This window comes from Typopeltis vanoorti, chromosome 20, assembly GCF_054136105.1.
Source record: "Typopeltis vanoorti isolate ZY-2024b chromosome 20, IOZ_Tvanoo_1.0, whole genome shotgun sequence".
Taxonomy (NCBI): Eukaryota; Metazoa; Arthropoda; class Arachnida; order Uropygi; family Thelyphonidae; genus Typopeltis; species Typopeltis vanoorti.
Genome location: NC_143568.1, coordinates 36,487,893 through 36,498,377, shown reverse-complemented (window position 1 = coordinate 36,498,377; position 10,485 = coordinate 36,487,893).

Sequence of the window (10,485 nt, the reverse complement as noted above, 5' to 3'; positions counted from 1 at the left end):
CGAAGCAATAGAAAGATATTTTGGTCCACCGCAACAGAAAAATGAATGGAAAAATTATTGGGAAGCTGTAAAAGAAGACACGATTATTAAGTCTTTTAAAAATTGCGTCATAAGTAACGCGATGGATGGTATTGAAGATGACTTAATTTTTGAAGAGAGTGATAGCAGTAGTTAGACAATAATACGAAAAGTGACAGTAACGAGACGAGTGAAGACGAACTGAATGCTGGTGGTACAAGTTACGGTAACAATTAAACGAAACTTAAGGTTTGTGAAAGTTTTTATATAATAATATATTTTTTAAAAAACTTGTCTTATAAATTTGGGGTACGTCTTATAGTCTGATGAGTCTTATTGTCCGAAAAATATGGTATAGGACCATTTTATTAGAACAGCTCTCCATTTAGGAAAATATACCGATCCTGAAGATTTTGCGCGATGTAGCTGCAATTTATTACATAAATCAGGCACACAATCATTCGAGGTTTTTTTGTGTGTGTGTGTGATGCATCAGAATGGGTGAAAGCATGACTTAAGTAACTTTGATCTTGGTTGGATTGTTGGTGACAGACGTACTAGTGTCAGTATTCTCACAAATGTCTACTCTCCTGGGCTTTTCACCTAGTAGAGTAGACGTTTACTCTCTATCACACCACTCCTAGTACAATATTTAGGGTGTTCTAGGATTGGCGTGATAACAGACAACTTCAAGCCACAACAGTCCTGTGCATGGAAACAGTTCATTGTGTACGAGGTCAGAGAATGATTCAAATAGTGGTGGTCAGAACACCATCTTGGAGGACACAGTTCGTTTCAAGCCATCACTGGTGAAGCAGACGACCATCCTGGACCCCAGTAATGTCAGCTAAAAACAGGAAGATGCAGTTTCAGTGTACACATGATCATTACCATGATCATGTTTCCATTGAATGCTAACGAATGATAAAATGTCGCCTGGTAAGACGATTCTCATTTTCCAAGTGCCCTCTTGAGCCAATAATGGGCAGAGATGCACAATACAGTCTCTCCCTGTCAAGTCGACCCACCTTCCACAAAAGGGGCTACTGCCCCTTTGTGGAAGGTGGGTCGACTTGACAGGGAGAGACCTTGTACACAATGAACTGTTTCCATGCATAGGACTGCCATTGGCTTGAAGTTGTCTGTCATCTCGCCACTCCTAGAACACCCTAAATATTGTACTAGGAGTGGTGTGATAGAGAGTAAACGTCTACGCTACTAGCCTAATAACCTTCCTAGTTATAGAAAATGCCAAGTAGACTCTAGGTAATAGATGTTCTTCATCACCCAGTAAAATACCAGTGCATAGTTTATTGGAGGTCTGAAGTGACAAATGCCATGTTTGGTTTCCAGATCAGGGAATCTGGTTTCTGATCCCCCTGTTCCTTGTGTCATACCCTTCAATGCCATGTCAAACATACTTAGAGACTCATAAAACTCTTCCATTTCGAGGGTGCATCAGTTAAAACGATGGTGTCACACACCGCCGCCAGTTAGTAAACGTGTCTAAACTTTCCGGTGACAAGTTAGGAGACTTCTCGATTCACTGGTGATATATACTCTGCCAGGTCGTGCTTGGAGAGGGAGCCCGAGTAGTGATATGTAGGAGAAGCTGTGGAGGCCACGTTATGGCAAGGAACTAGTTTCTCTCTCTATGGATGTCATGTTCAAGAGTCTATCTTCTCTCACTGCACGTTATCACTATCCTTCCATCTAATCAAGTTTATGACAAAACTTATGAAGACTCTCAAAAACAATAACGTCATTTCAACACAAGCGAATGTTCTTCATAAATTAATCCCATAAAAAAGTCACGTCATAACCAGTCAAAACATACAATCCATTCCAGAATCTCTTTACTAAAAACTCACTTTCACATCCCCTTTACTAATGAACATCATTTATGTTTGTGTTAATGCCAGAGATTACAGTTACATCTGCTACTGTCCCAGTGCAATAATTACATATTTCACGATTCACTGGCACCTATGCCTTTGAGAAATGTGACAGTGACCTCAGATCACTATGGCTAATTTAGAATCCTTCTTGACTTTCTCTGGCCAAAATTTTCCTTTACCCATTTAGCAACATTTAATTGTTGCATGTGCTGGTCTGTTTGGCCGAGTGATTAGGATACTCTCCAGCCAAGAGGGTAAGGGTTCGAATCCCGCCAAGGGCAGAGATGTTTACGATTATCCTACTAACTCTACGGAAAGGGAAACTATGACTCAACCACTTCTTCTAGTAGAAGGCTTCACGCCTAAAACTCAATGAAGTACGGGAATGACCATCCAAATGACATCATACATGAATAACTAACATTTGTTGCATTTACCTGTTGCCAAACACTGATAACACTGTCCAACACAATTTTTGCTGACTTTTATATGAGACTTGTTTTTTACTAATTTGGGTGCGCTGATTTCAAATATCAAATCCATTTTTCTCTATCACGTCAGGTTTTTCCTCTATGGCATTTTCTTTTTGCTAATTTGTAAGTCTTTGCTGGTTTTAAGGAGGCAGTACTATTTAGAGGATCAAAAAAATCGACTTTTTAATATTATTTTCTGAAAGTATATACTTTTCAAAATCTGTTCCTAACTTTTTATCAAGAAATTCGAAAAATTCCCGAAGATATAGCCTATTATTCAAAGCGGCGCGCAGATCAGAATCGGAGCGATCACCGCTCTCGCTTGTTAGTAAACGAATAAAACGCGTAAGAACCTGCAACGCCACGTACTGGCGCTTTGAATGCGAGAGAGGCCGATAATTAGATACATAACTACTTAACAATATTCATTAAAAATTAGAAGAATATTTATAAAAAAATAACAATTTTACTTACACATGAGTTTCAGGGAATAAATTTTTGTTTGTAGCAATTTCTGCTGTGTGTTCTGTTTTGTTTTAGGCAGTTGGCATCGCCTACTTTTCATCACCTAAATGTATTAGGTCGGTTATCTCTCGCATTCAAAGCACGTGCCGTTGCAGGTTCTTACGCATTTATTCGTTTACTAACAAGCGAGAGCGGTGAGCGCTCCGTTTCTGATTTGCGCACCGCTTTGAATAATAGGCTATATCTTCGGGAATTTTTCGAATTTCTTGATAAAAAGTTAGGAACAGATTTTGAAAAGTATATACTTTCAGAAAATAATATTAAAAAATATATTTTTTTGATCCTCTATATAGTACTGCCTCCTTAAAACCAGCAAAAACTTACAAATCAGCAAAAAGAAGATGCCATAGAGGAAAAACCTGACGTGATAGAGAAAAATCATCATCATCATCATCATCATCATCATCAAATTCCTGCCATGTACCCTCAAGGGGTGTACAGGATATGATAGTACTACATGAAAAAATTACATCATTACTCACTTCCTATCTACAATTTTCTTCCAAATCAGTCTGTTACTTGTCAAGACTCCAACATTATCAGATCTTATATTTCTATCGTCTAAGGCACTTTGTACCGTATCAATCCACCTATATCTTGGTCTTCCTTTGGGTCGTTTTCCTGCCAACCTGGCAGAGAACACTTGTTTTGCTAATCTTTCTTCTCCCATTCTATTTAAGTGACCATACCATCTGAGATTTGCTCTGCTAACGCATTCCTGGATGCTGACAATGTCAAGTTCTTTCCTAATATCCGCATTTTTAATATGATATTGCCATTGATGCCATCTGTTCACGCCTCTAATCTTTCTCAGGACTCTCATATCTGCGGTCTCTAATCTTTGGTCATGTGTTTTACTTCTGACCCAGCTCTCAGATCCATAAGTTAAAATTGGTTTGAACACAGTCTTGTATACAGCTAATTTAGTGTTCCGACTAATTTCTTTCTTATTCCATATGAATTTATTCAATTGACTTCCCACGATACCAGCTTTGCTGATTCTGTTGTCTATTTCTATATTTAGTTTACCATCTTCAGTAAAAATTGTGCCTAAGTAGCTGAAATGTTTTACTTGTTCCACAGGTTCTCCATTCACAACACAGTTGACATTTTCAATGATTCTGCCTATTTTCATTGTCTTTGTCTTTTTATTGCTGACCTTCATACCATATCTATTACAACAGCTATTCAATTTAGTCAGAAAATCTTGCAGACTTGTAGCGGATTTATTTAGAAGTATAACATCATCTGCATAAAGCAAAGAGCTGACATTAACATCTTCAATTTTGATATCAGGTTTAATACCACATTCCTTCATAATGTGATCCATATAGATAATGAATAACAGAGGGGATAATGTACATCCTTGTCTCACACCAGATTTAACATTAAACCATCTTCCTCTACTTCCTTCAATTCTAACTGCTGACTCACAACTCAAATAAAGACTAAGTATTGCTTGATATAATGCCCCATTGACACCATATAACTGCAGCGTATTGAATAGCTTCTCTCTTGGCACCTTGCCATATGCCTTTTCCAAATCGACACAACTTAAATACAGATCTTTGTTATATTCCCATGCTTTCTCGACTATTTGTCGTAAAGTGAAGATCTGATCCTGACAGCCTCTATTTGGCCTGAATCCAGCTTGTTCTTCCAGAAGCTTTTCTTCCACAATTCTTCTCAACCGTTTCTCAAGTATACTTGCATAGATCTTGCCAGGAACACTCAGTAGGGAAATACCTCTGTAATTCTCACATTCAGTTTTATTTCCCTTTTTATATATGGGTACTATGACAGCTCTACTCCAATCATCGGGAATTCGTCCCTCTGTCCAGGCTTTCTGAACTATGCAGTGCAGCCACTGTAAGACTCTTATACCACCATACTTCAGCATTTCTGGTCGAATATCATCTATTCCTGCTGCCTTTCCACATTTTAAGCCTTTCCACATAGAGAAAAATAGGTTTGATATTTGAAATCAGCGCACAGAAATTAATAAAAAACAAGTGTTAGATCATAATCAGCAGAATGTTTTTTTTGTTGGCCAGTGTAATTATCAGTGATGAAATCTAAGGGATAAAATCATTCAGCTCTTTTTACATCCCTTTTCATAAAACTCAACCATTTGCAATCCAGCTATCCAAATAGTGAGGTCATCTTCCTAGGCGACTAGGAAGATGACCTCACTATTTGGATAGCTGGATGCGACTAGGAAGATGACCCCAATTCAACGTCCACAATTCCTACTCCTACTCCCTGACAAAACAATACGAGAAGACGAAATTTTTGCTCTTAGTAATGACCTAACATAAATCCTACATCGAATTCCTGACTCTGGATCTCTTTTTGACCAGTTCTCTTTCTTGATACGCCATAGAGGTCAGTCATCTCTTCTCTTGGCAACTCAGATCACAATCTTGTAAGTCTCCACTCTAACAGAACATTCCTTCTCCAACCACTCCCGACCTCGCATCCTATGGCAATACAAAGGAGCCAACTGGGATGGATCACCACCAGAATTTCTACACCTCCTTTTCTTGGTTTGACTATTGCTTCCACTCACCTGATCCTCTCTGCGAATGAGTCATAGATATTATTCTTTGTACAAAGGCCTTCATCCCCCATTTAAATATAATTCTCATCTATATATATATTTAGCTTTAAGACTACCTTATCCAAAAATCACGGTCATCTTACCCAATCTGCTGGAGTTCACCCAGGATGGCGACGGCAAGAACTTCTCATTTCAACAAGTTTATACTTCATACCTTAACAGTAAATGTAACACTACTATCCAATGTGTTCAAAGTCGACTTTGTAGTTATAGGGGGGGGACACTGAAAGCAAAACTAACCTCATGGGTGCATCATGGTACTGATTAAGTAGTGGAAAAAATCAATCAGACAGAAATCCTTTACTAAGTAATTAAAACTGCACACAAACCAATAGGCATTAAGAGATATGCGCTATTCTCCATATAAACTGATTTATGTATGTTCACACTATCCTCAATTTTCTGACCTTCGTTTTTTTCTTATCATAATATTATCGAAGTTTCTATTTTTAGAAACGTCTATTTAAAAATTATATACACCTATTTATGCACAGACAAAACAGTACTGGACACTGCCTGTTATTCCCCTAAAGAAGTCGACAAGGCTTTAGTCCTGGTATTTCAGAAGAGAAGTGAGAAACCGTTCCATCTTTTAAGCGTACATTGATAGTGAGACTACGACATTAATGAATCAAAGCTTTACAGGACACACACACACACACACACACACACACACACACACACACACACACACACACACACACACACACACACACACACACACACACACACACACACACACACACACACACACACACACACACATATACAGACAGAGAGTGGAGGGAGACATGCAAAAGTTTCCTGGAGGAAGACTGCTCCACTTTTATACGAGATAGGCAATTCATATCCAATTTCAAAGCCCTGATAACAATTCTTTTTGGCTTAAAAAGCATAAATGAGAACTTCGATCATCTCCAACCAAAAGGCATTGTTGAAACACTGCACTGCAAGGCTTCAACAACTCTTTTTGGTTGGAAGTGATCCAAGTATAAATTGGAGAAATACGATGCTCCCAGGTCATTGCAACTGTGTCTCGGTGAAATGGCTGCAATAACGGAACTGATGGAGTTTGAAAGAGGCGAGATAGGTTGTGATAGGTTGCCGGCATATCTTTTGGCAAATCGTTTTAATATCTTAAGTTGTTTATATTCCTTCCCCCTATGCTAACTCCTTTAAATTCTTCTAATTGCTGGAAGATATTTTCAGTATAGAGGTTAAACAATATAGGAGAAAGAACACAGCCTTGTTGGACCACACCAGGTCAACAGTCAGTGATACCATATGAAGATGGAAGCGCAGTGAGCCAACTTCAAGTGCTATCCACAGAAAACAACCCACCACACTCACTGAAGGATAATATATATATATATATATATATATATAGGAAAGTCCAAACCGGCATGCCTCTGTTTCTAGTTCTCTTCTCCATGTTATCCTGGGTCTATCTCTTTTCCTCTTGCCTTGAGGGATTGCATCATAGTGCAATTTTTGCTATTTGTTTATCTGGATTCCTGATTGTGTGACCTATCCAGTTCCATTTTCTTTTAGTGATTTCATTTCTGATGCTGGTTTGACCTGTTTTCTCCCAAAGTTCTATGTTTGTTATTTTATTTGACCAGTATATTCCTAATATCTTCCTCAAGCATTTGTTTATGTAGACCTGTATTTTATTTTTGTTTTCCTTTGTTAGTGACCATGTCTCAGCTCCGTATAGTAAAACTGGTTTAACATTAGTGTTGATGAGCCTAATTTTGGTTTTTAATTTTATTTCTTTAGACCCTCAAATTTTCTTCATGATATTGAATGCAATCTGTGCTTTCTGGATTATATTTTGTATGTTCTGTTTGGTTCCTCCTTGTGTACTGATCACTGATCCCAGGTAGATAAAATTATCTACCTGTTCCAGTGTTTTCACTAGTATTTCAAACACTAAATCATGTTTGGGGTTTATCTTCATTACTTTAGTCTTGATATGATTTATTTTCAATTCACATTTATTTGCTTCCTGATTTAAATTATCTATTTTCTTTTGGAGGTGTTGATGTTTTTGTGCCAAAAGGCATATATCATCTGCAAACTCCAGTTTAATGATTTTATTTGACCATTCCCATTGAATGCCAAATCTTTCTTCAGATGTTTTCCTCATCACCCAATCAATAACAATCAGAAAGATGGTCGTGGAAAATATACATCCTTGTCTTACTCCTGTGTTTGTTTACAAATAGTTTTGAGAGTTGTCCATTATTTATTATTTGGATTTTGTATTTTTCATGAGTTTTCTTTGTTATATTTATGATTTTCTGAGGAATGCCGTAGTGCTTCATTAACTTCCATATAGTCTTACTGTCTATGCTATCAAATGCACATTCAAAGTCGATGAATCCCAAATATAGGCTACTCTGCCACCTATTGACTGTTCAACAATTATTCTTAATATTATCTGATCAATACAAGATCTGTTTGGCCTGTTCTTTCCTCAGTTTAGTTTCAATTTCTTGTTTCATTCTTTCTAGCAATATGTTCTAAGTAAATACTTTACTTAGAACATTTAGAAGTGAAATCCCTCTCCAATTATTACAAATGTTATATCTACCTTTTTTGGCAGTTTCACCAGGCGTCCTGTATTCCAGTCTTCTGTCCATTCCTCCTTTTCCCATATTTGATTAAATAGCGGGTGTAGCATTTCAACAATAGTGTTTATATCTGCTTTAAGTAGTTGTTCAGCCTGTACATTGTCAATCCCAGCTACTTTATTGTTTTTTGTTTTCTTTACTGCCTGAGTTATTTCTAGTTTAGTTATAGTTCCTGTATTTATTTTAAGTATTTCTTCTTCTGGTATTTCTTGTTCTAGGTTTTCTATTTTTCCATTTAAAATTTCTTGGAAATGTTCTACCCATCTTTTTTCTATGTCTGCTTCATTTCTGAGTAACTTTCCTTGTTTATTTTTTACAGGCCCTTCTCTTTTAAAACTCTTCCCAGCTATCTCAAACAACCTCTTTGGGTCAAATTTACTTGCTGCTTCTTCAGCCTCTTTACACATTTCCTCCAGGAAAACTCTTCTATCTTTCCTTGTACTTTTTTTACCTGTCCGTTTTTAAGGCTGTATCTTTCATTTATCGTATCTCTTTTGTTTTCATCTGTACTTTGCAGAAGTGTATTCCATAAAGTTTTCCTTTCTTCACATAATCTGATGGCTTCAGAGATCCATTGTTTGTGATTCCTACTCTGCCTTCCCAGAACTTCTTCTTCGGTAATATTAAATATATTCTTTATTTTTTCCCAGCTTCAATGTCTATTTCCTTATGTTGTTCTACAAGGGTTCCATATTTATTCCTTAATGTTACTTTATATTTGTCTTTTGTATTCTTCTTTTTCAGTTTGGATATATTGTATTTAATTCTTTGGTTCTTGCCTTTAAATATTTTTCTTAGTTTCATTTTTATTTTTGCAAGCAATAATAAGTGGTCTCTAAAGACATCTGCACCTCTCCAAACTCTTACATCCATCAAAGAGGTTCTCCAAGGTCTGTTTATTAAAATATGGTCTATTTGGTTTTTGGATTTCTTATCAGGTGATATCCAAGTCTGTTTATGGATACTTTTATGTTTAACTAAGGTTCTTCCTATGATCATATCATTGAAAGGGCAAAAGGCTTTTAGAATTTCCCCATTTTCGTTACAGTTTTCTAAACCTTCTTTTCCCATTATTCGTTCATATCCCACGTTACTATCTCCTACTTTTGCATTCATGTCAGTTATAATTAAAAGCATATCTTTACTTTTTACTTTATCTACTTCTTTTTGCAGCATGTCATAGAAGTCTTCTTTCTCTTCAGTTTTTGCATTGTTTGTTGGTCCATATATGTTTATTATAGTCACATTTCTTATTTAGTTTTAAATCTAGCTTTGATGATTCTTCAAGAAACTGGTTTCCATTCAATTAGTGCTCTTCTAGCATCTGTTGTTAGCATGAAAGCTACACCTTTGCTATGCGTGTCATCTTCATTCTGGTATCAGAATATAAAATGTATTTGTGTGTTGTTAGTTGGATTTCTCCACTACCATTCCGTCTTGTCTCGTTTAGACCTAGTATTTCTATTTTGTATCTGTCCATTTCTCTGGTTAGTAAGTTAGCTTTTCCACTTTCGTAGAAAGTCCTAATATTCCAGCATCCAATTTTGGTTAAAGGTTTTGTGCTAAAGAGGTTTTTCCTTGGAGTTTTCTGCCTGTCAGCTTCCCCAGTGGGGCTTTCACTGGCTAGCTTCATTTTTCCCTGTTCTTCTCCCTCTTGGTTTTGTGTCGGTTTTCCAACAGTGGTTGAGGTTTCTGTAGCAATATATATATATTTTTCATATTATGGTTACCAGCCACAAGTACAATCCTCCTCCTTTCTCATCCGGGCTTGGGACTGGCAGTGACGGAGTTATACATATATATATAAAAACGGCCATTGTCAGCAGACATGTTGAATGTAAAGTTCCGGGCATCGACTGGAACATGAATCTGGTCAAAAACATTAAGAACTGAGGTTTCTATTTTAGGACCACAATATGCAAGTCCCACTTTACTCCAACCAACAACGTTGTCTTCAGTGGTGCAAGCAGCGTGTACAGTGAGACATGCATTCTTGGAAAGCTGTGTTATGGAGCAACGAATCGCGCCACACTCTCTACAAAGCAGATGGACTGGTGTGGGTGTGGCGGATGCGTGGTGAGCGTCTCATACCAGAGTGTGTAATCCCAACTATGAAATTCAGAGGCAGTGGTGTGATGGTATAGTCATATTTTCCTGGTTTAGCCTAGGCCCTCTATATGTGGTGCCACGAACATTGAACTTCGAGCGGTATCTGAACATTCCAGACAATGTAATGCTTTCTACTTGGTGATGTTTCTATGGAACTGATCATTGTCTCTTTCAACAAGACAATACATCACGTTGTAAGGCTGCTG